Raw genomic sequence first — 27689 nt, forward strand, 5'->3', positions numbered from 1 at the left:
AAAACACCGTCTCTTGGAGTAAGGTGGACCTAGATTCAGTGTTTCTGAAAACCTCGGGACCTTAGGCAAGTTACTTAAATCTCTGAGCCTCAGTTTCTTCACCTGCAAAACGGCAATAGTAATTGTCCACTTCCTGTGGTTGCTGAGGCTAAAATGAGTGAGGCGCAGATTACACGCCCCCAGTAAACGGTACTGCCCTTGATTGTGCGAAGATTCGCCCTACTCCCCTTAGAGTCAGCTGTCTCCCTGGCTTGACGAAGGAGCTACCGGAGACCACCAAGAGGCACCCCAGGTAGACAGGTGCCCTGCTAACCTTCCTGTAAATTAGGCTCCCTGTCAGGAGCAAAGGCTTCGGAACTGACTACGTCTGATTTTAACTTCTTGGGGTCGACATGGTTGCTACTCACTGTCATCATCTGGGACTTTGCTTGAAATGCAAAACCTCAGGCCCAACCCCAGGAGGCTTCTAAGAAGAATCCGTAGGTGGTTCAGTCGGTTGTATGTCAAAGTTTCAAAATGAGTTCGACCTTTTGGAAAATTTGAGAAGGGGGCTAGAAAGTTATTGTGCTGCTCAGTGGCCACATAATACCTTAGGGTATTTTTAAAATAGACTACCAAAGCCCTTCCTCATTTTACACTCTGGCTGTTCTGTCCCTTCCTCTCTCCTCCTTCTCCTGCTCTTTCACTATAAATCTGGATCGAGGTCCTCTTTTCACTTGCAAAATCCTCTAGGTTACTTGTAAGTAATGATTAGTGAAGTTGGTCTAAAACACACAGAAGAATTAGCAAATATGGCTTGTAAAAGAATTCATTAACATTCAAAAGGGACTTAAAATATTAAGGCAGTGGTGAGCTCCGGGCTCTCATCTGTGAAGGTCTTTAGGTTAAAGGCTTGAATACCTTTGCAAGTCAGAAAAATTCTTCTCTTAGTTAAACATTGTTGTGGGTGGCAAAGAAGCCCCACTTTACATTTAAATAATGTAGGACAACTAGTTCCTTTAAAAAGTTTTGAAGAATAGAAAAAAACTTCACAGGCTTTCTTCCTTCTAAGTCACTAGTTATAGGGGCTCTAGCAAAGCCCAAAGCAATTGTTTTATTTTATTTTTTTTGTTTGTTTGTTTATTGTCTTTTTAGGGCCATACCTGCAGCATGTGGAAGTTCCCAGGCTAGGAGTCGAATCAGCGCTTCAACCTACACTGTGGCTCATGGCAACACTGGATTAACTAGTATGGATACTAGTCGGGTTCATTATCCCTGAGCCACAACGGGAACTCCCCCAAAGCATTTCTTTTAGGTCACTGAATGCTGTGTGTTTGCGTTGTTCAGATTAGGTTCGGCCGATCCTATCTCTGGCAGAATGATTTTCATCTTTTGAGAGGTGAGTTAATTGTGGATTGTTGATGCTCGTGCTGATAGTGCCTGATAAAGAAGGTTACTCCCATCTGCCTTTCCCTTGCCCCCTCCCCCACCCAAGGCTGCTGAACAAGCTGGTACCATGGGGAGGTAGAACAGGGGAAGATGGAATGAGGCGAGGAACCTCCATTCTCTGAGGCTGGAGGGTCAGAGGATCTGGGAAGGGGAGGAGAAACCCTCCTGCTTGTCTTGGAACCCAACCAGGGAAGAAGGAGGAAATGCAACATTTCTCCCAAACAGCACTATCCAAAAGAATTTTCTGCAATGATGGAAATGTTTACACAGTCCAAAATGGCTATAAAAATGTGGCTGTTTACATTTAAATTTTAATTAAAATTCAGGCTTTTTGTGTGTTTGTTTCTTAGTGCTAGTCTATTGCAATAACCACTTTTCAAGTGCCCTGTACTGATGGGTGGCTAGTAGCTACCATACTGGACAGCATATAAGACATTTCCTTCATCATGGGAAGTTCAATGGGACAGCAGTGCCTAGATGCCAGGATTGGAGTGAGAAGGTGAGCCCAGATATTTCAGCCTTTCCAAATTCCCTAGTCAGAATCTCATCTGTCCTAAGGCACCTAAAGGAGGTGATAATTAAACCTAGGCCATTGAGTCCTTGTGAGACTCAAAATGAGATAATGCATAGAATGCACTGAATGCCATGCCCTGCACATTGGAAATGTGCAAAAAATCTTAACCAGTATTAGTATTAATAGTCATTGTATATTTTAAAAAGTTGGGGTGACCCAGTACTACAGTTGCATTAATATCAGTTAAATAACCTTTGGCCGATGTTGTCAGCCACTCTGGTACTTCAACTGCCTTTTTTTTTTCCTTTCTTTTTTTTGGGGGGGGGCACCCCCATGGCATGTGGAAATTCCCAGGCTAGGGGTTGAATCAGAACCATGGCCACCAGCCTATACCACAGCGACAGCAACATGGAATCCAACACAATAGCTCACGGCAATATTGGCTCCCAGATTCACTGATCGAGGCTGGGGATCAAACCCTCATTCTCATGGATACTAGTCAAATTTGTTTCCTCCAAGGCACAATGGGAACTCCCTCAGCTACCACAGCTGTGCTCCCTTCCCGGGGCTCTTCTTCTCTTCTCTGAGCTGGGCACTACGTGCACTGTTTTGGCCTGGAGGCACAGCATACTTGGTCAAATCTCTACCATTTGTATGCAATAAATAACAAGTGTGTTAACTAAAATCACATTGCACCATGGTTCAGGAGAATCAATTTACAGATGAGATTCTCAGAAGCATGACACCTTAGGGTACATCCATTATGGAAGGAATTGTTTGTTCCTGTTATTTGGTCAAACAAGGATGTGTGGACTCAGCAGAGAGAAACGAGAACATTGGCTCCAGATAAGTAATATTTGGGGTGTCTCCGTCAGACTAGACGCTACCAGAAGGTTGGGGGTGGGCAGATGGAAACTTAAGGCTTTTGCTTAAATAGAATTTAAAAGTGCACTTCCATGGCTAATAAGGATTCTAAGGATAACAACGAACAGCATAAAAAAAAGATGCCAGTATTTTATGCTGTTGGTTCTGCAAATGAGGCCAGTACATAGAATGGGAGATTGTGAAATTCTTCCCCAGACAACAAGAAACAGAGTTCTGAGTAAACTTCTCAAATTCCTTTTCTTCTGACTTCTTCAATAAGATCACTTCCTGTGGGCACCTTTTAGATCCCAGTTTCTTAACTGTCTTCTTTGGTTCCTTTTTTATCGCTTTACTTCTTATGAACATTTTCTTAGATTTCAGTGCCTATTTCCCTGCTCTCCTTTCTTCACTCATATTTCCATCCCCCCTTGTCATGAGTGTGGCTAACACCTGCTTGACAGAGGCAGTGCATTTCCAATTTCTGACCTTGCTCTGAACTCCAGTTCTTGTCGCCAGACCCCCAGTGGATATTGTCACTTAACTCCTCCCCACTCCATCACTTCAAGTGTCAACCCATCAGGAACTAAAGTTGTCATTACAGTCTTCTCTAGCTCCCTGCAAACTTTCTAGTTTCTCTTCTCTAACATCACTGCCTTGGTCTCTGGCACTAAAACTGTCTCATTGAGAGAATGCCTTGACACTACAGAATCATTTTAACCCATTTTTCTTCTTCATGATGTCATAGTATATTGAAAGACACTGAATTTGGAATTGTGGGACCAAAATGAAAAACTCACTTTTGCGCAGTTTCTGTTGTGGCTCAGTGGTAACGAACCCAACTAGTATCCATGAGGATGCAGTTTCAATCCCTGGCCTTGCTCAGTGGGCTAAGGACCCGGCGTTGCTATGAGCTGCAGTGTAGGTCGCAGACTCAGCTCAGATCTCGTGTTGCTGTGGCTGTGGTGTAGGCCAGCAGCTGCAGCTCTGATTCAACCCCTAGCCTGGAAACTTTCATATGCCACAGGTGTGGCCCTAAAAAGCAAAAACATAAAAAAGTAAAATCAACGCTTGCTGAAAATACAATAAATACAAACACGCCTCCCTGGACCACTAGTTTATAAGCTGTTTGATGGCAGGAAGGTTCCCTGTCTCATTTACTGTTCCCCTAATGCTGACAGGTTAGGAACTTCAATAAATCTTTGCAAAATGAGTGAATGTTGGTGATGCATCATGTTTGTTGTCACCTCTATTGTTCTCCCTCTCAGAGATTCATTCCATTACTACTTAGGACATGTTTACACCAAACAAAGTCAGCAACCATGGGCAGGATCATGATAGCCCCATTTATAACCCTGTACTCTTTCTCCCTAGTTCAGAGCTGCTGTGCAGTTTGGGGGCTCTCTGACCCAGCTAGCGCTTCTTCTGAGAACACATCTGAGATAAGATTACATTTACCTGGACAGTAGGAAAGAGAGAGAAGCTACTGGTTTATTCATCCGACCAGATGTTCAGTATGACCAGAAAAACGGTGAGAAATTCCCCCTGGTCTGACCCACAGTCTTCATGACCTACCTTTTCTTAATCCTATAGGATCAGCTCACAGGTTCTACTGATTTTAGTAACACTGAGCTTCGTTTCCCAGTTAATTTCTTCAAAATCTTTCAAATGAATGCTCAGACTTTTATGTCACTTGTTTCTGAAGTATGAGTTTGGGTTTAGCATTTTGTTTCTCCATATCAAATGTAAATAATATCATTTGATTTTCATAATGTTAAGAGCTGACATACATCTCTTACCTGTCTCTGAACAGCTGGAGGCAGAGATGTGAGGGACGCATTGATGGTTATTGAGTTCCTATAATGTCCTGGGCCCTGTGTATATATTTCATCCCATTCTCACAGGACCTGTTTTCCAGATGAGAGAAAGTGGCTCAGAGGGGTTAAATAAATTGTCCAATAGTATGCAATTAGGAAACTGTGCTGGTATATGAAGCCAGGTCTGTCTAACTCTGGGGCAGATTGCAAAAACAGTTGCGATTCTCCAGCACTGTTTCCATACCCTTTGCAATGTGAATCAGCTCCCCCCCTTCGGAAGTGGGGCCTGCTTCCTGACCCCTTGAATCAGGGCTAGTCTGGTGACTGTTTTAGCCAATGGGAAGAGGAAAAGTGGTGGGCCAACACTGAGTCTAGACCCCAGGGGGCCATGCCCCACTGGCTCTTAGAACCCCTCATCACTGTGAGAAGGAGCCTGAGCTAGCCTGTTGGAAGATGACTGGACACATAGGGCCAAGCTCATTTAGCTCAGTCAGCTCAGCCAAGACCCCAAACACCAGGAGAGCCAAGCTAAGATTAGCAAAACTGGCTACTACACTCACAGCAGGCTTCAGCAGTATGAGCTAGCCAACCAAGGCCAGCTCAGATCAGCAGAATGGCCCAGCCAACCTGCATACTCACACACAAAAATAAAGGTTTCCACAGAGTTCCCATTGTGGCTCAGGGGTAATGAACCTGACTAGGATCCATGAGGACATGGGTTCAATCTCTGGCCCCTGTCAGTGGGTTAAGGGTCCAGTGTTGCCATGAGCTGTGGTTTAGGTCACACATGCTGCTTGGATTTGGCGTTGCTGTGGCTGTGGCATAGGCTGGCAGCTGCAGCTCTAATTCAACCCCTAGCCTGGAAACTTCCATATGCCAGAGGTGCAGCCCTAAAAAGCAAAAAAAAAAAAAAAGGAAAAGGTTTCCTGTGGTAGCCACTGGTTATGGTGGTTTATCATGCAGCATTTAATCAAGAGATAACTAATATAAGTTTACAATGTCTGCAGATCTCGCATTTACCTCTCTTGCAAACACATCTATCAGAAGTCTTTCTCCCCCAGTTTTTATCATGCTGTTATGTTCTTTTCGATTACTCAAAAGCGGGGGGGAACCATGTTATGAGCAATAGATTAGAAAAGAAATTATTCGTGTTTAATGGGCCAACTTAATAAGCAACTGAATTGCAAACTGAACCACAGTGCGTGTCTCTCCATTTCTATCATCAGACAAACCCAGCACAAACAAATTAACCAGGATTTTTGAGTGTCTAGCCTATGCACAGTACAAGAGTATTTTAAGACAGTTTCTGTCTTCAAGGAATTTACAGTCTAATTGAAGTATAAGTAGCCATGCAAATGAGAGAAGTTGAAGAACAATACAAGATTTCAAAAACACCTTCACCACATTACATTTCAGAAGAGAGTGCGGAGTTCCAATCATGGTGCAGTGGAAACGAATCCGGACTAGGAACCATGAGGTTGAGGGTTCGATCCCTGGCCTTGCTCAGTGGGTTAAGGATCTGGGGTTGCCGTGAGCTATAGTGTAGGTCGCAGATGAGGCTCGGATCTGGTGTTGCTGTGGCACTGGCGTAGGCCAGCAGCAATGGCTCCAATTAGACCCCTAGCGTGGGAACCTGCAGGGTGCAGCCCTGAAGAGAACAAAACAACAAAAAAAATTATATCCAAAAAGAAAGAGTGCAAGATCATTTTGATAAAGGAAGTCAACAGTTGGTAGAATTCAGAGGAAAAGCTAAATGCTTTGGACAGAATTGCCTAGGTGAGGATTGACTTTAGAGGTAGGGCTGGAACTCCTCGGAGCATTTCAGTAAGGAGATAGGAAGGCTCTCATAGGAGGTGAAACTGCAGGTTAATAATATTGGTGGTGGAAAAGTGCAGGGTGTATTTGGCAGTGAGTAAATAAGTCGTTTTGACGAGAACAGGGAAAATCAATAGGACAAAGTGACTGATTAGATATGGAGTGAAAGAGACATGAGAAGCATGTGTGTCTCCAGCCAGGAGGACAGTGATCATTAACAGAGAGAGGAGTTAAGAGGTAGCAGTTGGTGAACTATTCAATATATGATACATGGAGCTTCAGATGGGAGTGAAATACCCAGCAGACTGTTGGAAATTTAGGTCAAGGGCCAAGAGAACAGGTCAGAGTGAGAGATAAGACTTGGAAATCTTCAATGCAAGAGGGCAGAGATGAAACCGGAGCAGAAGGGCAAGGCTTGGACCTTGGGGAATGCCCGAAATGTCTAGTAGGGGAGATAAGATAGAGGCACAGCTGACTGCTAAGTGGGATGCAGCGAGTGCTACATGAGTCACAGAAGGGTGAGAGCCATTCAGAGACAGGAGAGGGGTTACACTAGCAGAGCGGAAACATTCTCCTTCAAGAGAGGAATGAGTGATAATGAGCAGGACCTTCTCACAGCAGGACCAGACGGCTGCTTTAAGTCATTTGAAGCGATGCGTGATTCTGGTGGACAGCTCACCTGCTAACATCAGAAACACAGTGGAGACTGATTAAACTTCATTTGGGAAAAAAGAAAAAAAAATCAGCCAGCTTTGTTTGGGGCTGAATTACCCTTTTTGACTCTCTGTGTTGATCTTCTTAATGGATTAATTAGCAAGTTGCAGCTTCACCTCTACTCATTTTGATAAATTCGGGAAGTGCGAATTGAAGAAAAATTTTGATGAGGATAAAGCCAATCCAAATAAATAAGGCATCAAAGTAAATGAACAGTGGCCAAATCCCTTTTTAATTTCTATGCTAATGTGTACCTTAAGTGTTACACAAATTAGCACATACTGGGTACTACGGTATCTGTTTCTTCCAGCAGAGACACACATTTATACATTCATATTAATTAGTTGTCATGGTTGTAGATGATGCCATGATAACATCATTGAGTTAAGGAAGTCCACATCATCCCAACTGCTGGAAGAACCACTCAGAGGTTCTAGCAATATCAATAATAGCCATTGGTTTAATTTTACTTTAGTAGAGTGTGAAAAATAGAAAAGCACAAAGTGAAAAATCAAAAAAGGCTACCTTGGTTTTCACAAGTTTATAAAAAGGGAGCCCTAAGTCTGCCAGCAAACCGCCTGCCAGATGCTTTAGAGTGTTTCTGACCAATCTGAAGGTCAGTTGAAAGCAGTGGCTCTTGTAACCAGACACATCCACATTAACTTTCTAGTCTATATCTGCTCCAAGTGCTCTGCTCCAGCAACACTACACAGAGGAACCAGTATGTCAACAAGCTGGTTAACATAGGCTCAACACCCTAAAATTTAAGAATCATGAACTATGTATTCTAAGGAGACCCAAGAGCAGTTGGAAAGGGAAAGGCGCCCGGGTAAACAGGACCCAGCCCTCCACTTTTTCCTTTTCTCCCTAAGTAGAACAGTTCTACTTTATGGTTTTATTGTATTGGGCTTCCAGTCCATTCCATTCATCAAGCCAGAAATCTTTCATCCCTTACCTCCCACATCAGTACCTCTTCAGATCTTACTAATTATCTCATCAAAATATACCTCAAAATCTGCCTCACTTTTTTTCCACCTGCACTGCCAACACCCTCATCCAGCCTGCCATATTCTTTTGCCTACTCCTGCCATAGCCCCTTAACCCACCTACTTTTTTCCGCTTTTAGCCTCTGCCAGTCCATTCTCATGAGAACATCAACAATGTTTTTCTCAAAACTTAAGTTAGATCACAGTGCCTTGCAGCTTAAAATTTTTCTGTGGCTCCCAAAGCACCAATCTGACCATGGCCCCTCAGTGTGTCATGCCCTGTCTGTCTCTACATCATTTCGTGCCATACTCCCCATGTCTTTTTTTTTTTTTTCTTAGCCTCAAGCCAAGGAGGCAGAGGCCTTTGCATTTGTTCAAAAGCTCTTCATCTTTTTTTGCAAAGACCTCAGCTAAAATATCACCTCTATTCTATTTAAACGCAGTCTCCTTCCTCCATTATTTTCTGTCTTAGAACTTTTTTCCTCCTTCCTAATTTTTATTCCAACTTAAGTTGTTGCCATTTGCTTTCATTTTGTTTTGCTCTAAAAGCCCAGTGAAAATAGGAACCATGCCCCTAATATTCTCCAGTATGTCTCTGGTACCTAGCGTGGTGCCTGGCATGTATTAGGAACTCAGTTATTGAATGAGTGGTTAAAAGATCCAGAGTTTTCAAGGTCTGGAGTTTCTGAGATAGACAAGCTAGACATTTTGGATGGGGCGAGACGGTGCATTCAGATATTAAACTCCCTCCCAGGGTTATATTGGTGACTACTGATTTGAAATTTCCAGGCTCATTGCTCTCCCAGCCTAGTGGAGCCAGATCACATTGTTGCTGGAAAACTTCTATGAAGCTAAGAGATTGTTTTTTCCCTTATGAAGAGAGATTAGTGTTTATCTGTAAGTACAGATTTATCACAATAAGAAATACGAGTTTGAGCTCTTTGGAGGAGAATGCCAATTGATTATACAGTGTGCATTATTAATACGTCTTTTGGTTATATGAAAACTCATATGAATCCCATGTAATCTCATTTTAAAAGTATGGGCTTTTGGCCAAGAACATTATGATAATCTATTTTGGCATTAGGCATCATCTGGAGAGGGTCTAAGGCAGGATTATTGAATTAGATTTGGCTGCTTGCTAACAGCACATTGCATTTCCCATCATCAATGGAAGTGGATGGGGGAGAGGAGGGGAAGGTGTCACGCTGGGAGGGTAGGAATGGGTAAGGATAATGAGAACTAGCTCCAAGTTTCCTTCCAGTTAGTTGCTCCTGATTCTTTAATTCCAGCTGAGCCAATTCCAGCCTAACGAAATAGTCATCAAGGGCCTTCTGAGTGCCAGGAACTGAGCTGACAGAGTGACCATGAACAATTTAGACACCCACTCTGTGCTAACAGAATCTGGAGACAGTAAATAGGAGGTGAACACGACTTGGCAAGACCAGGTGGTGACATCAGCCAGCCCTTGGCTGTCCTCTGGAAATGTCAGTTTGGCACAAGAATTAGCCACGTATAGTGAACAAAGACGTAGCTCTTTCTTGAATAAAATATTTCTAGTCTCAGTTCTATGGAATGACCATTGGATGCCTTTGAAGTGGCCCCAGGATTTGAAGTCCCAGTTGCCTTCCCTTGAATGTTTCTTCATCTCCTTATTTGTTTGAGCTCCTTCGCTGTACCTACATATTTATTGTATTTCTTGTGTGCTATTGGCCTTTTTATTTTATTTTATTTTTTGTCTTTTTGCCTTTTCTAGGGCTGCTTCCTGTGGCATATGGAGGCTCCCAGGCTAGGGGTCTAATCAGAGCTGTAGCCACTGGCCTACGCCAGAACCACAGCAACGTGGCATCCAAGCCGCGTCTGCGACCTACACCACAGCTCACGGCAACACCGGATCCTTAACGCACTGAGCAAGGCCAGGGATCGAACCTGCAACCTCATGGTTCCTAGTCGGATTCATTAACCACTGCACCATGGGAACTCCTTTTTTTTTTTTTTTTCTAAATTTAATAGCAAAATCTGTATGCACTTCTCTTACTAGACTTATGAAATAATAGAATGTCTGACTTGCCCAGAATTTCTTGGTATGTAATCCTGCAGCTGTTTTCCAGTGCACAGTTGTGCTTGTAGTTACTCCCTTGCATTTGGTAGCACCATCGTGGTGCCTATTTGTAACCCATGGCAGCCAGAGTAGGGCATCTTTTGTTTTCTCACTAGCCCCTCTTCAGTAATCATCGTTTTCCACATTAGGTTCTACCTTCATTGTTGGTATAAATCATACTCTTTTTTGAATTGTCTCAGCACCAAACATTGCCAAGTACGTGGCTCATTTCACACCTAGCTTTTATTTAAAGTTGACAGTGCTTGTCTCACTAGTTGTCGTGCATTTCCTCCACTTTTTTTCAGCTATTTTATGACCGAATGGAAAAATTACAGATTATGTAAGTCTCCAAGCCTGTTATCTCATTGTAAAATTAGAGGGTTTAATTAGGTTAGAGGTTAAGCTGCTGGACAATGAGGCAAATTTAGCTCCCAGATGAGCTTCGATTGGCTTTCACGTCATTTCAATAATTCATTGGGGCAGCTTTCTCAAATTGGGAGATGTCCCATGAAACTCTAGATTTCTGGCTTCTCTTGGAAAATCAACACATGAATTCCCTGGAAAAATCTGGCCCCAGAAACTCCCTGTCTCAGTCTCCCATCCTTCCCACCTTCACTAATGAGAAGGGAGGAAGACACAGCCATACCCCTCGCAGTTCTTTCCTAACAGCACCCGAAGATGGTTATGCCTCATGCTACGTTCCTGCTGAAATATAACAGGAGACTTAGAAGGACCAGACTCAGAAAGGGAAACTCTCTTAAAGGCCTAGAAAATTGTTTGAGGAAAGAGGGAAACAGCGACCTCACCTATGCCGTAGTCTTTGGTCACTGTTCATATTTCGGTCATGCACTGTTCAATATTTATCACAGTTTGGGTTGAGTACATTTGCTTTTCTAAAAAAAATTTGAGGAGAGGGGAAGGAGAAGACACGGTGGTTTATCTTGTCTCCTTGCCCTTCCTGGTTCTCTGAATCCACCTTCCCTAGAGCAATTCTTTCTGTTTGGTGACTTTAGAAGATGTGTGTATGTTGAGGGGAGCATGTCTTGTTTGGGGGTTGCTCTTTTTTTTTTTTTTTACTTTTTTGGCTGCCCCGTGGCATATGGCATTCCCAGGCTAGGGATCAAATCTGAGCTGCTGCTGTGGCGATGCTGAATTCCTGTAATGGTAATCCACTGTACCAGGCTGGGGATAGAACCTGCGTCCCAGCGCTCCAGAGACACCACTAATCCTGTTGTGCCCTAGCAGGAACTCCTTATTTTGGGTTTTTTTAAAAAAGAGAAGACCTCCTATTGTGGCTTTGCAGCCTTAGGACCCTGCATCGTCTCTCTGAGGATGGGGGTTCAATCCCTGGCCTCGCTCAGTGAGTTAAGGATCTGGCATTGCTGTGAGCTGCAGCGTGGGTCACAGATGTGACTCAGATCTGGCATTGCTGTGACTGTGGCATAGGCCAGCAGTTGTGGCTCCAATTTGACCCCTACCCTGGGAACTTTCCTATGCCACAGGTGTGGCCATTATAAAAAGAGAGAGAGAAGAAAATTCTAGCCTGAAGTGTTTGGAAAAGACAGTCTCCACTTTTTCAAACAAAAAAAAATTTTTATTATAGTTGGTTTACAATGTTCTGTCAATTTCTGCTATACAGCAAAGTAACCCAGTCATACATTCACTTAATGACAGTCCTCACGGGCCCATTTTATCTTTTTATCTCTGATCCCCATAGGCATCTGAGTTTCCAATGGATAATCTTTAAATCCCCTTCCCTCTTGATACATCTAAACATTTCTAAGCTATTCTTTCAAGGAGGTTGAGCCTGTACAAGCAGGTTCATCCTTTTCTTCCTCTCTTGACAGAGTATCACCCATCTAAACACAAAGATACAACTCGTCTCTGTCTTCCATTAAATTCTCAGCACCCAGAAAATTCCCTAGCATGTAGAAGGTACACAGTAAATATTTGTGGAATGAAGGGTTAGCAATTGCCTTCAGGAAGGGTCTGTGATGATTAACAGAGCAAATTGGTGTTTAAGAGGGCACAGATAATCACCTTAATTGCAATAGCATTATATTTTATGTTACCCAATAGAGAGGGAGAGCCAGTTTAAAATGCTTTGGTTTAAATATTTTGCTGTTTAAAATCACTAGGAACATAACCTCGGTGCAAATACAGTTAGGCTTTCAGGTTTCATTTTTATGTCTACAGAAGGATAGGTATATATCCCAAGCAGTAGTGGAGAAAAACAGTAAAGCTGAGTCTTAAAGGAATAATGAATTTGCTTCCTTGACTAAGACAGGCTTCTATAAAAGCACTTTCTGAAAAGCAGGTTTCTGAATGGAGCCAGAATGGGGATAGGTGACAGAACGCTACCCCCTTGTGTTTAATATTAGAACTTACACATGGCCTTTTCTGCTGAAGCAGTGACAGTCAGTGCACTGGGTATTATGGTGCTGGGGAGTAATGGTGAGCAAAACACAGCTCCCAAAATCTCACAAAGGAAACATTCACCAATTGTATACTTATGCAAGTAGTTATGGAATTTCAAACTGCAGGAGCTGTTTTGGAGGAAAGGATATGATGCTTTGAAGATTCTGCTTTATTCTTGCCTCCCAAGATAATTTAGCATAACATAGATCAATTTATTAAGAGCCTTAGGTGCCCTCACATCACGCTAAGCACTTTTCATGCATTATCTCATTTCATCCTCTCAAAACTATGAGCAAAATGATGTGTGGATAAATAATTTGCACAAGATCACAGAGCTAGAAAGCAGTGGGACTAATATGTTTAATATTTAACTCCCATATTCGTTATTAACTGAAAAAAGTAAATAACCCAAGAAACTAAAACAGTATTTCTTAAATACTGAGGAGTGTCTGCTAACTGCTCTAGTACCTATAAAAACGTTAGCGATGAACTTTGTATATCTTTAGCTCTTACATGACTATAAAACAAAAACAAATGACGTTAAGTATAAACAAAACCGAAATTCCTGTTATGGCTCAGGGGAAACGAACCTGACTAGTATCCATGAGCATGCAGGTTCCATCCCTGGCCCTGCTCAATGGGTTAAGGATCTGGTGTTGCTGTGAGCTATAGTGTAGATCACAGACGTGGCTCGGTTATGGCGTTGCTGTAGGCCAGCAGCTGCAGCTCCAGTTCCATCCCTAGCCTGGAAACTTCGATATGCCACAGATGCAGCCCTAAAAAAAAAAAAAAAAAAAAAAAAAAAAAAAAAAAGATGAACAAAGCAACTACTATTCAACAAAGTATATTGTTATTACTTCAAATGAAAAGCAATGATGTGGCACTCATCTAAAAATAAACACCTCTGAGTTGCCAACCATAGATCAGGCACTGTTCCTATCATTGGAGGTTCAGTGATAGAGACAAACAAGAAACGAACAACAAGGAAAATATATAGTGTGTCAGCGAGTGATAAGTGCTGTGGAGAGAAACACAGCGAGGAGAATGGTTATCAGGGTGGTGGTGGGGATGGCGTTTATGCAGAAACCTGAAGGAGGGTTGGAGCATGCCCTGGGGTTATCTGCAGGGAGGACATTCCAAATGAGGCAAAGGGGGAGACCCTGAGGTGTGAATGTGCTTGACGTATTGGAGGAAAAAAGGAGGCCAGTGGGACCAGAGCAGCGTGAACCAGGGAGGAAGTTATAGGAAAGGAGGTGGGTTAGGGCAAGGGCAGATTCTAGGCCAGATGATGATGTCTGCCGAAGCTACCTCTTGGATTCATCTCCAGTGGGCTGCCCAAAGCAACTTATTCCCTCCACACATAACCATTTACAATTCTCCAAATAGATTGTACTCATTCATGCTTCCATGACTTTTCTACTGATAGTGGCTAATTCCTTTTCATCCTTCACACCTGTCAAAATGGTTATCCAAAAGTCTACAAATAACAAATGTTGGTGAGGATGTGGAGGAAAGGGAACCCTCATACACTGTTGGCGGGAATATAAATTGGTGCAGCCACTGTGGAAAACAGTATGGCGATTTCTCCAAAAACCAAAAGTAGAACTACCGTATGATCCAGCAATCCCACTCCTGGCTGTACATCCAAAGAAAATGAAAACACTAATTTAAAAAGATGCATGCACCCCAAAGTTCATGGCAGCATTATTTACTCTAGCCAAGATGTGGAAGCAATCCAAGTGCCCATCAACAGATGAATGAATAAAGCAGATGTGGTGTGTATGTAGACAATGGAATAATAGCCATAAAAAAGAAGGCACCTAGGGGGCATTATGCTACGTGAAATAAGTTAGGCAAAGACAAATACTCTAATATATCATTTATTTGTGACAATTAAAAAATAAAACAAATGGATATATCAAAACAGAAACAGATATACAGATACAGGGAACAAGCTAGAGAGGAGAGGAAAGGGAGGAGGAGCAAGATAGGGGTAGAAGGTTAAGAGATACAAACTAGTATGTATAAAATGAATAAGCAACAAGGATATATTATACAAGACAGGGAAATATAGCCATTACTTTGTAATCATTTTAAGTGAATATAAGTCTATAAAAGTACTGAACCACTATGTCGTAATGTGAAACTAATATAATATTGTAAATCAGTTAGACTTCAATTTAATTGATTAATTAATTTAAAGTTCAATCTGGAAAGTTTAAAATAAAAGAATGCTGCGGCATGGGGGAAAGTACTCATAAATAATCAGCTCAGAGGAAGACTTTGAGAAAAAGGCCTCGGTTGACTTCGGAATAAACTCGCCATCCTAACGAACCAGCTGGCAGCACTGGATGGAGTGCAAAGATTTGTGGACATTTACCAATTACTTCATAAACTCACCAGTACATATGTATTGAACATCTAGATGGAAGCCATTGGAATGCAGTTGGTGAATAAGACAGTGGAGTTGCAAGAAAGAATTCCACACACCCCTAAATTTGGATGATTCAGTGCAGGGTTTAACAACTCATAGTTCTCTGCAAGACCACTTAGCAATAGCATTCCCATCCTGGAGCTTTGTGTTGAAGGAAATGAAGAAGATCTTTTTTTCAAAGCCTTACCATCCTAAATCCCAGGCCTCAAGGTCATCGAAGGGTCAGTACCACTTTGCCTTGTCTGTCATTGAGAACTAGCCTCATATTGATACTAATACCTACCATTTTATGGAATAAATATATTTGCCATGCACTGTTCTAGGTGTTTTCCATGCATTTATTCACTTCTTCAGTCTGCAGAGTGACCAAGTGAGGTTAGTATAGCACAAGGGCCTCCAAAAATAGTCTGCGGGTTGTTCATTGTATAAGATTATTGCCCAAAGGAGCCTGAGGACAGTAATCCAATCACCACTCAGCTTGCCAGATTAGGCCTGCAGGGCATCTGTCCAGGGAAGTCTTTTTTCTTTCTTTTTTTGCCTTTTCTAGGGCCGCACACACGGCATATGGAGGTTCCCAGGTTAGGCTGTAGCTTCCAAGCCTACAGGGTTGGAGCTGTGTCTGCAACCTACACCACAGCTCACGGCAACGCCAGGTCCTTAACCCACCCAGGGATCGAACCCGCAACTTCATGGTTCTTAGTCGGATTCATTAACCACTGAGCCACGATGGGAACTCCTGTCCAGGGAAGTCTTTATCTAATTAGCACAAAGGTTTTAGGAGCCAGGTACTGAGCTGAATGCTTTGTGTGGATTATCTCATTTAATCGTTTTGTCCCCAAGCCTCTGTCCATTCTGTTTTCAAGATCCCAGTGCTTCCTACACAAGCAGAGGACTCTGTATTGCTTACATTTTAAGAAATATATTATTTCCTAAATAAATATAAATATAAAAATAAATATATTCATTATACATGAATCATTTATCAACCTACCTGTGAACCTACTTGCTTTGATTCTGTCTGTCAAACGATGCTTACAGATGCTAACTGCTTGGGCAGCTTTAATTAAGCAACGAGGTCAACTAGGGGACACTGTGTGACTTTGGAATAAACTGTTAATACAAAACATAACAAACTGTTTTAAAACTATATTTTCTGCAGCTGTAGTAGAATATTTGCATCTATTAATTTACTCATTTTTCATCCAACACTTCTTTTTTTGTTTTTATGCACAATATAGATACCAATGAATATGAATCTTTAAGCCTTCAAAATTAGTAACAATTGGCATGGTGCATCCCAGAGTACAGTGCATTTTCACGGATATTTTTCATTTGATACTCATAAAACCCCAGAAGGAAGGTGTTGATTTACTTTTATCGCTTTCTAGAGGATTAAGAAGCCCAGTGAGATTTGCCCATGATCCTTTAGCTAATAGGTGGAGCCAGGTTTATAAACCAAACTGAGTGTCAAGTAGATTTCACAATATTACAAAATCCCCTGTAGAATTTGGTTATTCCAGTCCTGACAGGGATATCATTATTTATTGCCAGCTCAATAAGATTCTAGCTGTAATAATTCAGTATGAAGTAAATGTTTTTTAAACATATCTAAAAAGTAGTATCTACCTACCCAGAAGCCACTGTTGCTTGTAACAGCATATGATGGCTAGATCCATGACATAGTATATGTGCGGTGTCAAAGAAGCCATAATGGCTGCTTTATTAGAAGTCAGTTGGCTTTGCAGTGAAAGAAGTTCTCGAATTGATATAATTTAGTTAATTTCATTAACTAGTATTGGGACAGCCCAGGAAATTCCCAAGAAAGCAATGCCATCTAGTGGTCAAATCAGGCAGATGGACTATACCTGCAATAAATTGCAAATATATAGAATAATTTAGTTAGCTAATAAAAAAGAAAGGAATGAAATATTGACATGTTGTGGATGAATCTTGAAAATATTGTGGTAAGTGAAAGAATCAAGACACAAAATATTACATGTTGGGAGTTCCTGTTGTGGCTCAGTGGGTTAAGAACCTGGGTAGTATCCATGAGGAGATGGGTTCAATCCCTGGCCTTGCTCAGTGGTTTAAGGATACAGCATCGGCATGAGCTGAGGTGTAGGTTGTAGAAGCAGCTCAGATCCCGTGTTGCTGTGGTGTAGGCCAGCAGGGGCAGCCCTAAAAAGAAAAAAAAAAAAAAAAGGTTACATGTTGTAAATCCATTAATATGAAATATCCAGATAGGTAAATTCATAGAGACAGAAAGTACGTTAGTGTAGCAATGTATATACCTTAATTTTAAAAATACCAAAATACCTTACTGTTAAAAAAAGTTACCAATCGTGTGAACTTTCTGTGATTTGTAATCTTTTTGCTGGTGGAGGGTCTTTTCTCAGTGTTGCTGACTGAGCAGGGTGGTAGTTTCTGAAAGTTGGGGTTCCCATGGCAGTTTCTTTTTTTTTGCCTTTTTTAGGGCCGCTCCCGCAGCATATGGAGGTTCCCAGGCTAGGGGTCCAGTCAGAGCTGAGGCCGCCAGCCTACACCACAGCCACAGCAACGCCAGATCCTTAACCCACCGAGAAAGGCCAGGGATCGAACCTGCAACCTCATGGTCCCTAGTCGGATTCGTTAACCACTGAGCCACAACAGGAACTCTGTGGTAACTTCTTTAAATAAGGCAACAAGGAAGTTAACCACATCAGTTGACTTCTTTTTGTGAACCATGAATGATTTCTCTGTGGCATGCAATGCTGTGTGATAGCATCTTACCTGAAATAGAATGTCTTTCAAAGTTGAAGCCAATGCTCTCAAACCCTGCCACTGCTTTGTCAACTACATTTATATAATATATTTAATCCTTTGTGGTCATTTCAGTCTTCACAGCATCTTCACTAGGGGTAGATTCCATTTCAAGGTATCACTTTCTTGGGAGTTACGTTTGTAGCTTAGCAGGTTACAAACCTGACTAGTATCCACGTGGATGCAGATTCAATCCCTGGCCTCTCTCAGTAGGTTAAGCATCTAGCACTGCCATGAGCTGTGGTGTAAGTCACAGATGCAGCTCAGATCCTGAGTTGCTGTAGCTGTGGCTGTGGCCAGCAGCTGTGGCTCTGATTTGACTCCTAGCCTGGGAACTTCCATATGCCATAAGTGTGGCCCTAAAAGGCAATAAATAAATCACTTTCTTTGCTCATTCTTAAAAAGCCACTTCTCATCTGCAAAAGTTTTATCATAAGATTGTAGCAATTCAGTCACATCTTCAGGCTCCACTTGTTATTCTGGTTCTCTTGTTATTTCCACCACATCTGCAGTTACCTCCTCTGCCTTGAACCCCTCAAAGGCATTCATGAGGGTTGGAATCAACTTCTTCCAAACTCCTAGTAATGTTGAGATTTTTGACCTCTTCCCATAAGAATGTTCTTAATGGCATCTAGGATGGTGAATCCTTTCCAAAAGGCTTTCAGTTGCCTTTGCCCACATCCATCGGAGGAAGCACTACCTATGGCAGCTGTAGCCTTATGGAATGTATTTCTTGCATAATAGGACAGTTGAAATGATTCCTTAACTCCTGGGCTATAGAACGGATGTTGTGTTAGTAGGCATTAAGACAACATTAACCTGGTTGTACATCTCCATCAGAGCTCTTGGGTGACCAGGTGTCTTGTCAGTGCACGGTCATAGTTTGCAAAGAATCTTTTTTCCTTAAGCAGTAGTTCTTAACAGTGGGCTTAAAATACTAAACTATGGTATAAGCACAGGTGCTGTCATTCAGGCTTGTTGCTCCATTTACAGAGCACAGACAGAGTAGATTTAGCATAATTCTTTTTTTTTTTTTTCCATCTTTTGTCCCTTTTAGGGCCGTACCCGCTGCACATGGAGATTCTCAGGCTAGGGGTCTAATCGGAGCTACAGCTGCAGGCCTACGCCAGAGCCACAGCAACGCCAGATCCAAGCCATGTCTGTGACCCACATCACAGCTCATGGCAATACCAGATCCTCAACCCACTGAGCGAGGCCAGGGATCAAACCCTCAACCTCATGGTTCCTAGTCGGATTCGTTTCTGCTGCGCTACGACAGGAGCTCCTGATTTAGCATAATTCTTAAAGGCTCCAGGAGTGGTAAGTGAGAACTGGCTTTAACTTAATGTGATCAGCTGCATTAGTCTCTACCCAGAGAATCAGCCTGTCCTTTGAAGCTTTGAAGCCAGGCACTGACTTCTCATTTCCAGCTATGAAAGTCTTAGACGGCTACTTCTTCCAATATGAGACTGTTCTGTCTACCTTGAAAATCTATTGTTTAGTGTAGCCACCTTCCTTCACGATCTTAGTTGGATCTTCTGGATAGCTTGCTGCAGCTGCTATGTCAGCACTTGGTGCTTCACCTTGCCCTTCTTTGTTATGGAGGTAGCTTGTTCCCTTAAGCCTCATGGAGCTCTGCTAGCTCCACATTTTTCTGCTGCAGTTTCCTCACCTCTCTTCAGCCTTCCTGGAATGGAAGAGAGTTAGGGCCGTGCTCTGGATTAGGCTTTGGCCTAAGGTTGTGACTGGTTTTGGTCTTCTATCCAGACCACTAAAACTTCCTCCATATCAGTAATAAGGCTGTTTCACTTTTTTATCATTCATGTGTTCACTGGAGTAGCACTTTTAATTCCCTTCAAGAACTTTTCCTTTGCATTCACAGCTTGGCTGACTGACACAAGAGGCCTAGCTTTTGACCAGTTTTAGCTTTCAACATGCCTTCCTCATTAAGCTTAATCATTCCTCACTTCTGATTTAAAGTGAAAGACGGGCATCGCTTCCCTTGACCACTTAGAGGCCACTGTAGGGTTATTAATTGGCCTAATTTCAGTATTGAGTCTCAGGGAACAGGACAGCCCAAGGAGAGGGAGAGAGGTGGGGAACGGCCAGTCAGTAGAGCAGTCAGAACACAAACAACGGTTATTGATAAAATCCTTGGTGCCCTCAACCACAACAGTAAGATCAAAGATCAGTGATCACAGATGACCATAGCAAATATAGTAAGAATGAAAAAGTTTGAAACAGTGCAAGAATTACCAAAATGTGACACAGAAACAAAAAGTGAGCAAATGCTTTTGGAAAAATGGCGCAAGTAGACTTGCTTGATGCAGGGTTGCCGCAAATCTTCAGGTTGTAGAAAACACACTGTGAAGTGCAGGAAAGTGAAGCACACCAAAACCAAAGTATACCTGTACTCTGGTCACCTGGAGAGTAGGGTGAGGACCAAGACAGGGTGGCGGGCACGAAGACTCCTGGAAGAGGTGGTTTCAGAGCTGGAGTTTGGTGGAACCCAACACACTGCTCAGAGAACTCAGCTTAAATTTAAACATGCTGCCATGCAGCCCAACCAATGCAGCAGGGTGTGTCTTCCTGAGGCCTTTTGAGCAGTGAGATCCAGGCATTAATATTCTGAAAGGCGGCCCTCACCTAGTGCCACTAACACAGAGCTGGCTGTGAACTCCCACACCCCTGTGACTGAGAGCTGAGAGCAGTCTGGAGTCCTGGTCACCCCAAGCTGGGGTAGGTGATGCTGAGGGCTGGTGCATGAGCAGCTCTGCCCGATGGAATCAAAGCCCTGAACCTGGCATGCTGACCCAGAATCAGACCAGAAGTGAGGGAGCAGAGCCTCCATTCAGAAGTCCGTACGCAATGCTTATCTCTTCTTCCCACCTAGTGTTTTTCTTTGCTTTGCTGCCTTTGGATGGTCCTCTTATTCACCATTATTCATCATCAGGCAAATATTTAGTGAGTTCTAGAACCTGTCTAGACCCTGGAAATATAAAAGACAGTATTCTTGCTCACAAAGCACTCATAGTCTTTAAAGGAGAAGAGATCTGTTAACCGTTCTCATACAATTGCCTAATGGCTTTAGTGATGATTAAACAGAAAGTACAGAGGTTCATAGGAAGAGTCCTTAACTCTGACTGAGGAGAAGAGGAGGGCTGATGTTCTTCAATCTTATCAAATCCAACACCCTTTCCTTTTAATATGAAATCCATTGTAATATCCTCTTGGCTACCCTGAAATGAAATTCCTGGATATAACTTACCTGTTAGAGAAATTTAAAAGAGTCAGCATAATACCCTAAAATTAATGCAAATGAACAAAAAGAGATAGTAATTTATCATACAAATTGTTTCAACAAGTAAATAATCACATTAAAAGATAAAATAGCTTGTACCTATAGGTAGAATGAGCATGGATGTGACAGCTAGAATGCAGAACAATGCAGTTATATAGGGTTGGTAACCTCAATGCATGGGCATACACAAAAATTTGTACAAGAGTGTTCATAGCGGTATTATACACAATAACTAAAAAGTGGAAACAGCCCAAATGTCCATCAAATATTGACTGGATAAACAAAAAGTGGTATATCTATACAATGGAATATTATTCAGCAATAAAGAGAAATAAAGTACTAACATGATACAACATGAATGAATCTTGAAAACATTATACCAAGTGAAAGCCAGTCACAAAAACCACATATTGTATGATTCCATTTATGTGAAGTGTCCAGAACAGACAGATCTACAGAGACAGAAAGTAAATTAGTGGTTACCTAGAGCATAGGGGGAGAGTTGGGGAGAAATGAGGAGTGGTTGTTAATAGGTATGGGGTTTTGATGGGAAATGATGAAAATGTTCTCACCTCTGTGACTATACGAAAAGCCATTGAATTGCACACTTTAAATGGGTGAATGGTATCATTTGTAAATTATGTCGCAAAACTATTTTTTAGAAGCAATTTACCAAATATATCATCTGAAAGAACTTCCAATGGCCAAAGCTAGAACAATTTGAGGAACAAAATCAATAAAGTCATATTAGATTATAACCCTGAGAATAAAATAAATATCCATACAGACATAAATAAAGGATTGAATACATAAATAAATGAGAGAGAAGAGACAAGTCGTCCAGGTAGAAGAATTTCAAATAAATTATGTAGATGTGAAACTCAACACCCCACTGCTTCTATGTGGCTTCACATAGTGACAGTCTTCCAAGAAGTCAGGATGACAAGGGGAGAAAAAAAAGAAGCTTTGCCGTGGAGAAACCTGACAAACACTGCCTCAGCCTCATCAGTGACAAGTCCCATGGGTAGGACCTGCCCTCGATAGAAAGTGACACTTTAGTCCGTGGTCTTCCTCTCAGAAACCTGTAACCCATCTAATCTTGAAAAGACATCAGACAAACACCAACTGAGGGTCATGCTACGAAACACTTGCCCAGTAATTATCAATATCAAGGTCATCAAAAGCAAGGAAAATCTGAGACACCATCACAGCCAAGAAGAGCCTAAGAAGACATGGCAATTAATGCAATGTGGTGTCCTGGATGGGATCCTGGAAGAGGAAAAGAACATAAGGTTGAAAACTATGGAAATCTGGATGGGGTATTGTTAATGTTAGTTTGTGTATTGTGAGAAACATACCAGGCTAATGTAAAATGTTCACTACAGAGGGACCTGGTGTACAGTCTTCATGGGAGCTCTCTCTACTATCTTTACATTTTCTTTGCTAAGTCTAAAACTGTCCTAAAATAAATAAATATATATATATATATATATATGTCAACAAACAATGAAAGCATAGATGTATATTATATTTTATGCATTTTGGGAAGTATAGATAACAACATAAAGGACACGCATCTACCCCAAATCCAGCTTATTTCTCAACATATGTAGCCACCTGTTCAACTCCTATGCCTTTCTCCCGCTTTCATAACCCTATCTGGAACTTCATGTTTATTTTCCATGCATATTTTATGTTTCTAATATCTAAGTATATATTGATACCTAATTTATAGTATTAAAATATCTTTCCATGAGTGCCTACAAATGCAAATGAATAGGAAAAAAATGGAAATGTATGCACCAAACTTACATCAGTGCTTTACCTCAGGGGAGACAGGAAGGGTGGAAATAGAAAAGTGCTAAGTGGGACTCTCATTTGATATGTTATTGAATCATGACAAGGAGGTCGTGTTACTTTTATAATATTTAAATTGGCAAAACCAGGCAAAGAAACATGGTTTAGATCACATCATTCTTCTGCTCAGAAAAGCTTTCACTAATTTCCTTCACCTCACACAGGGCTTTGTAGTCTAGAAGCTCTCACTAAATGTTCATTGATGCTGAGATGTTACGAGCTCTGACCTTCAGGATTCTTTGCTGTCCTTAATCTGGTGATTCTCGGAGTTCCCGATGTGGCTCAGTGGAAACAAATCTGACTAGCAATCATGAGGACATAGGTTCAATCCCTGGTCTTGCTCAGTGGGTTAAGAGATCCAGCATTGCTATAAGCTGTGGTGTAGGTTGCAGACACGGGCTCAGATCCCACATTGCTACAGCACTGATTTGACCCCTAGTCTTGGAACCCCCATATGCCTTGCATACAGCCCTAAAAACAAAACAAACAAACAAAAAAAACCTGGCGATTCTCAACCCTGACTGCACATTAGAATCATGTATGGAGGGTTAAAAGTGACCTGACCCCTTCCCCAACAGTTTAATTGAAATCTCCACAGATAGGGCCAAGGAATCTGCATTCTACCAAGCCATTTTTATGCTCATTAATAGCTATATCACAGACCAGATTTAACTTACCACTTGTCTGAGACTTCTGGATGATTCCTGACCTCATTAGCAAAACAAGTATCCTGTGTTATGAGAAAAACACAGCATACCAAATAGAAAATATGCTCAAAAATTTAAACAATGTTTGCTTTTATAATAAAATCATATGGATAGGAATCAAATGTCTAGGCAAAATACTGGTCAAATTCATTGCATTGTCATGGGCACTTAGAAGGCTCTCAAGAAATACCTTCTGGAGTTCCTGCTGTGGCATTGTCAAGTTCCTGATCTGGCGTTGCTGTGAGCTGTGGTGTAGGTTGCAGACATGGCCCGGATCTGGCATTGCTGTGACTGTGGTGTAGGCCAGCAGCTACAGCTCTGATTCGACCCCTAGCCTGGGAATTTCCATATGCTGCAAGTGCGGCCCTAAAAAGACAAAAGAAAAAAAAGAAAAAGAAAAGAAAAGAAACTTACGGTTAACAGAGGGCAAAGATGTGGGGAGAGATAAATTAAGAATTTGAGATTGGCAGATACTCACTACTATATATAAAATAGATAAACAGCAATGTCCTATTGTATAGCACAGGGAACTATATTAAATATCTTGCAATAAGCTCTAGCAGGGAAAGGATCTGGAAAAGAGTTTTTTATATATAACTGAATCACTTTGCTTTACTGAAACTAACACAACATTGTCAATCAACTATCTTCAATTTAAAAACAAAATAGGCTGAGGAAAGTCTACTATGTGCCAGACTCTGTGCTAACTCCCTAGAGTCTTTAAGACTCTACCAAGATATGGACTTTGGGGTCATTAAGAGCTGTGGTCAACAGAGAAATCCTGGCACCTTGCATTTTGCCTCCACATAGTCTTTTATTCATAATCTTTCCTGATGAGGAAAATGAATTGTCTCTGAGCGGGAACATGTGCCAACAAGTCTCCAGGGACCCAGAAAACAATGTTAATGTCCTAACAAAGAGACCAGGTAAGTGCACTGCAAGGAGATGGGAGGTGAGAATCCTATGTGCATGGCGCTTACCATTCACTCTCCAAGACAGCTGTGCACATCTTCAGAGTCGTGATTTCTGAGTTAACATCCCAAACCTTCTATATGCTCCTCCAAGGACAGAGGAAAGAGGGTAAATTATGTCCCCCAAACTTCAAAGCAGCAAAACTGTAACAAAGTTCAAATGGTCTACTTTTGCCAATAATGCACAGTGCCAGTGTAGTCCTGCCATCTGTTATACATTCTAAGTGCCACAACTGCTACATATTCTTAAGTAAATATTTAAACTGGCTGTCAAGATGGAATTTTGTCCATAGCACATTTTTAAAGCATTTAATTCCAAGTTTGATATGGAACAGAAGTATGAAGGTTGTTTTTCAAGGTTAGGAAGGCTTTTTCAAGTAGAATGGAATGCAAAGGTCAATTGTATGCATATTTTGTTTCTCCACCAAAACCAGAAAAGTTTGCCCTTCACAATCATGCCACCTGACTTTCTTTGTCAATGTGTGTTATTAATCACCACCATAATGCTGACTTAATTTAAACACAAAAATGTGGTGGGGTCATATGTTTGGAATGTTCTTTATAGTGCCTGCTTTTGGGTGATTAAAATACTAAATTTAACTTATTTTTGAAAGAATGGTCCTCATTCTGCGATCAGTTCCTTTTAGGAAAGTGAGGATTATTGAAAATAAAGTAATGGGGAAAAAGAAACAAACAAAGGAGAGAGAGAGAAATAATCACTATGTAATGTTGATCCTGGAAGCAGAATATGTGCCTCAAAGTCTTGACAAACACCCCTGATCAGTGGGCTGGGGGGTAGCTAGCCATTGGAACCACCAGCTGTGATTTCAAGAACAAAGAGTCTTGGCTCAAGTGATGTGATTGATTCAAATGCCAAAAACATTTTGGGGGTTTTTGTATACCCCCTGTTGACTCTTTGTTTAAAAGTGCCACAAGGGAGCTCTAGGTAGTCATAAATTGCATGAAATACAATTAACAAAAGCTTACTTCAAATAAAGTTTTTAATATGTGTTTATTAATTATTAATGATAAGATATCATAGCAATCTATGAACACATATTGCAAGTCCATGAAACAGCTATTCAGATGTAGATGTAAATATACATATATATATACTTTTGCTGTGAAATGATGATTCATAAACCTTCAGCTTTCAAAATAATGGACTTTGTACTTTCAGAATAATAGCGTTTGCAAAGAAAAAACAAGTGAGTTTTTTTCTTTATAGTTTCACTTCATTTTCACCTCATTAAGTGGTTTAAACAAAAAAGCATGCTTCTATTTCTAGATAAATTAGATGACCCTGGGGAGAAAATATTTAGCAGTTACATAGTTTATTTTAATGATTTTTAATTTAATATGGTACAGGTTTTTCAGAGCAATAGTATTTATAGATATACTGGAAATTAATGGGGGTTTGTAAAGATACCTAAATACCTAAGTGAGTAAGTGATTTGCAGCCCTTTGAGAATTTTGACATTCTCAAGCCAGAAGAATTTAGAACTCTTTCAATTCAGAGGGTGCACTACTTTAGTTTAAAAAAAAAAGAAGAAGAAGAAGCTGGAGTTCTCCTTGTGGCACAGTGGAAACAAATCCGATTAGTATCCATGAGGATGTGGGTTTGATCCCTGGCCTCTCTCAGTGGGTTGGGGATCAGGTGTTACCATAAGCTATGGTGTAGGTTGCACACATGGCTGCAGCTCTGATTCAACCCCTAGCCTGGGAACTTCCAAGTGCTATGGGTGCAGCCCTAAAAAGCAAAAGCAAAAAAAAAAAAAAAAGAAGACGCAGTAATGACTTTTAATTTATGTTGAAATTTGAGAGAAATGGAAAGACATCTTTCAAGATAATGAGAGGTACCTGGATTCTGCCAACCCAGAGGTGGGATTGAGGATTAAAGACAGTGCCAGGCTTGGAGTTTCCGTGTGGCTCAGCAGGTTGAGAACCCAACATAGTGTCCATAACGATGTGGGTTCGATCCCTGGCCTCACCTGTAGGTTAAGGAGCTGGTGTTGCTGCAGGTTGGGGCATAGGTCACAGATGCGGCTCAGATCCCAAGTTGCTGTGGCTGGGGTGTAGGCCTCAGCTGCAGCTCCAGTTGGACGCTTAGCCCAGGAACTTCCACATGCCTTGGGTGCAACCCTAAAAAGAAAAAAAGAAAAAAGACAGTGCCAGGCTCATGAGAGATGATTAATAAATACTTGTTGAATTTAGTAACTTCTGTCATGGAGACCTCTAGGAACATGCTTCCTGTCAAAAAACTTAGCGTTTTATCATAGATTTTTATTGTTGTCGGAGAAAATTTTATTGTTGCTATTGGAGAAAATTCTGAGGATCCCTGAAATGATCGAAAGTTATGATTGCTGTTTTCCTACAGCCTCAAATAATTATAATTATACTGCAGCATTGCCCCTGCCAGTTAGTATGAAGGTCTTCAGGGGAGAAATAGAATCTTTAAGTTTTTGTGCAGATTGTCCTAAAAGTTTCCAGTGAGTTTGCAGAGCATTTCAAAAATCCAAAGTGTTTATTTAGTAATCAGAGACGACAGCAGTAGTAAGTGTAGGCTGACCTTACGAAGGTGTCTTTTATCAGTTCCACACTTGGAGAGAGGATTGAGGTTCACCCGAGATGAACCTCAGAACACTGTCCTGCAGACTAAACTCAAAAGGCCAAAGGAGGTATTAGAAAAATGTGGGGGTGGAAGAGAAACTGCAAGCCAGATTGCAAAACCGTGCTGTTTGTGTCTGTTGTCTTGAAGGGTACGAATCATTCTGTAGCGGCCGTGGTTGACTGACCACTGTGTAGTATCATTATTTTGAACAAAGAGATAGCATTTGGGTTTATTGAATCAGTGGTTAATCATCAATGATGCTGTTTGCCTGAAATTAGGGTGTGGCCTGCTAGAGAATCAGGAAGGTTTATTTAAATGTGAGTATGATTGTTACTGTTAGTAGTAACATAACCTT

At 41.4% G+C, this 27689-nt stretch overlaps 1 long non-coding RNA gene across 3 annotated transcripts in view; it reads left to right on the forward strand.

The window, feature by feature from the left end:
* Positions 13 to 27689, forward strand: part of LOC110256785 — a 55766-nt gene continuing 28089 nt past the window's right edge. For 2 of the 3 annotated variants that reach the window (XR_002338770.1, XR_002338771.1), the window contains exons 1-2: positions 13 to 1927; positions 4178 to 4334. This is a non-coding gene — a long non-coding RNA (uncharacterized LOC110256785). Of the gene's footprint in view, positions 1928 to 4177; positions 4335 to 8924; positions 9914 to 27689 lie in introns of those variants that run through there. The other variant, XR_002338772.1, reaches the window with a different exon arrangement.

Source organism: Sus scrofa, chromosome 14, assembly GCF_000003025.6.
Source record: "Sus scrofa isolate TJ Tabasco breed Duroc chromosome 14, Sscrofa11.1, whole genome shotgun sequence".
Classification (NCBI taxonomy): domain Eukaryota; kingdom Metazoa; phylum Chordata; class Mammalia; order Artiodactyla; family Suidae; genus Sus; species Sus scrofa.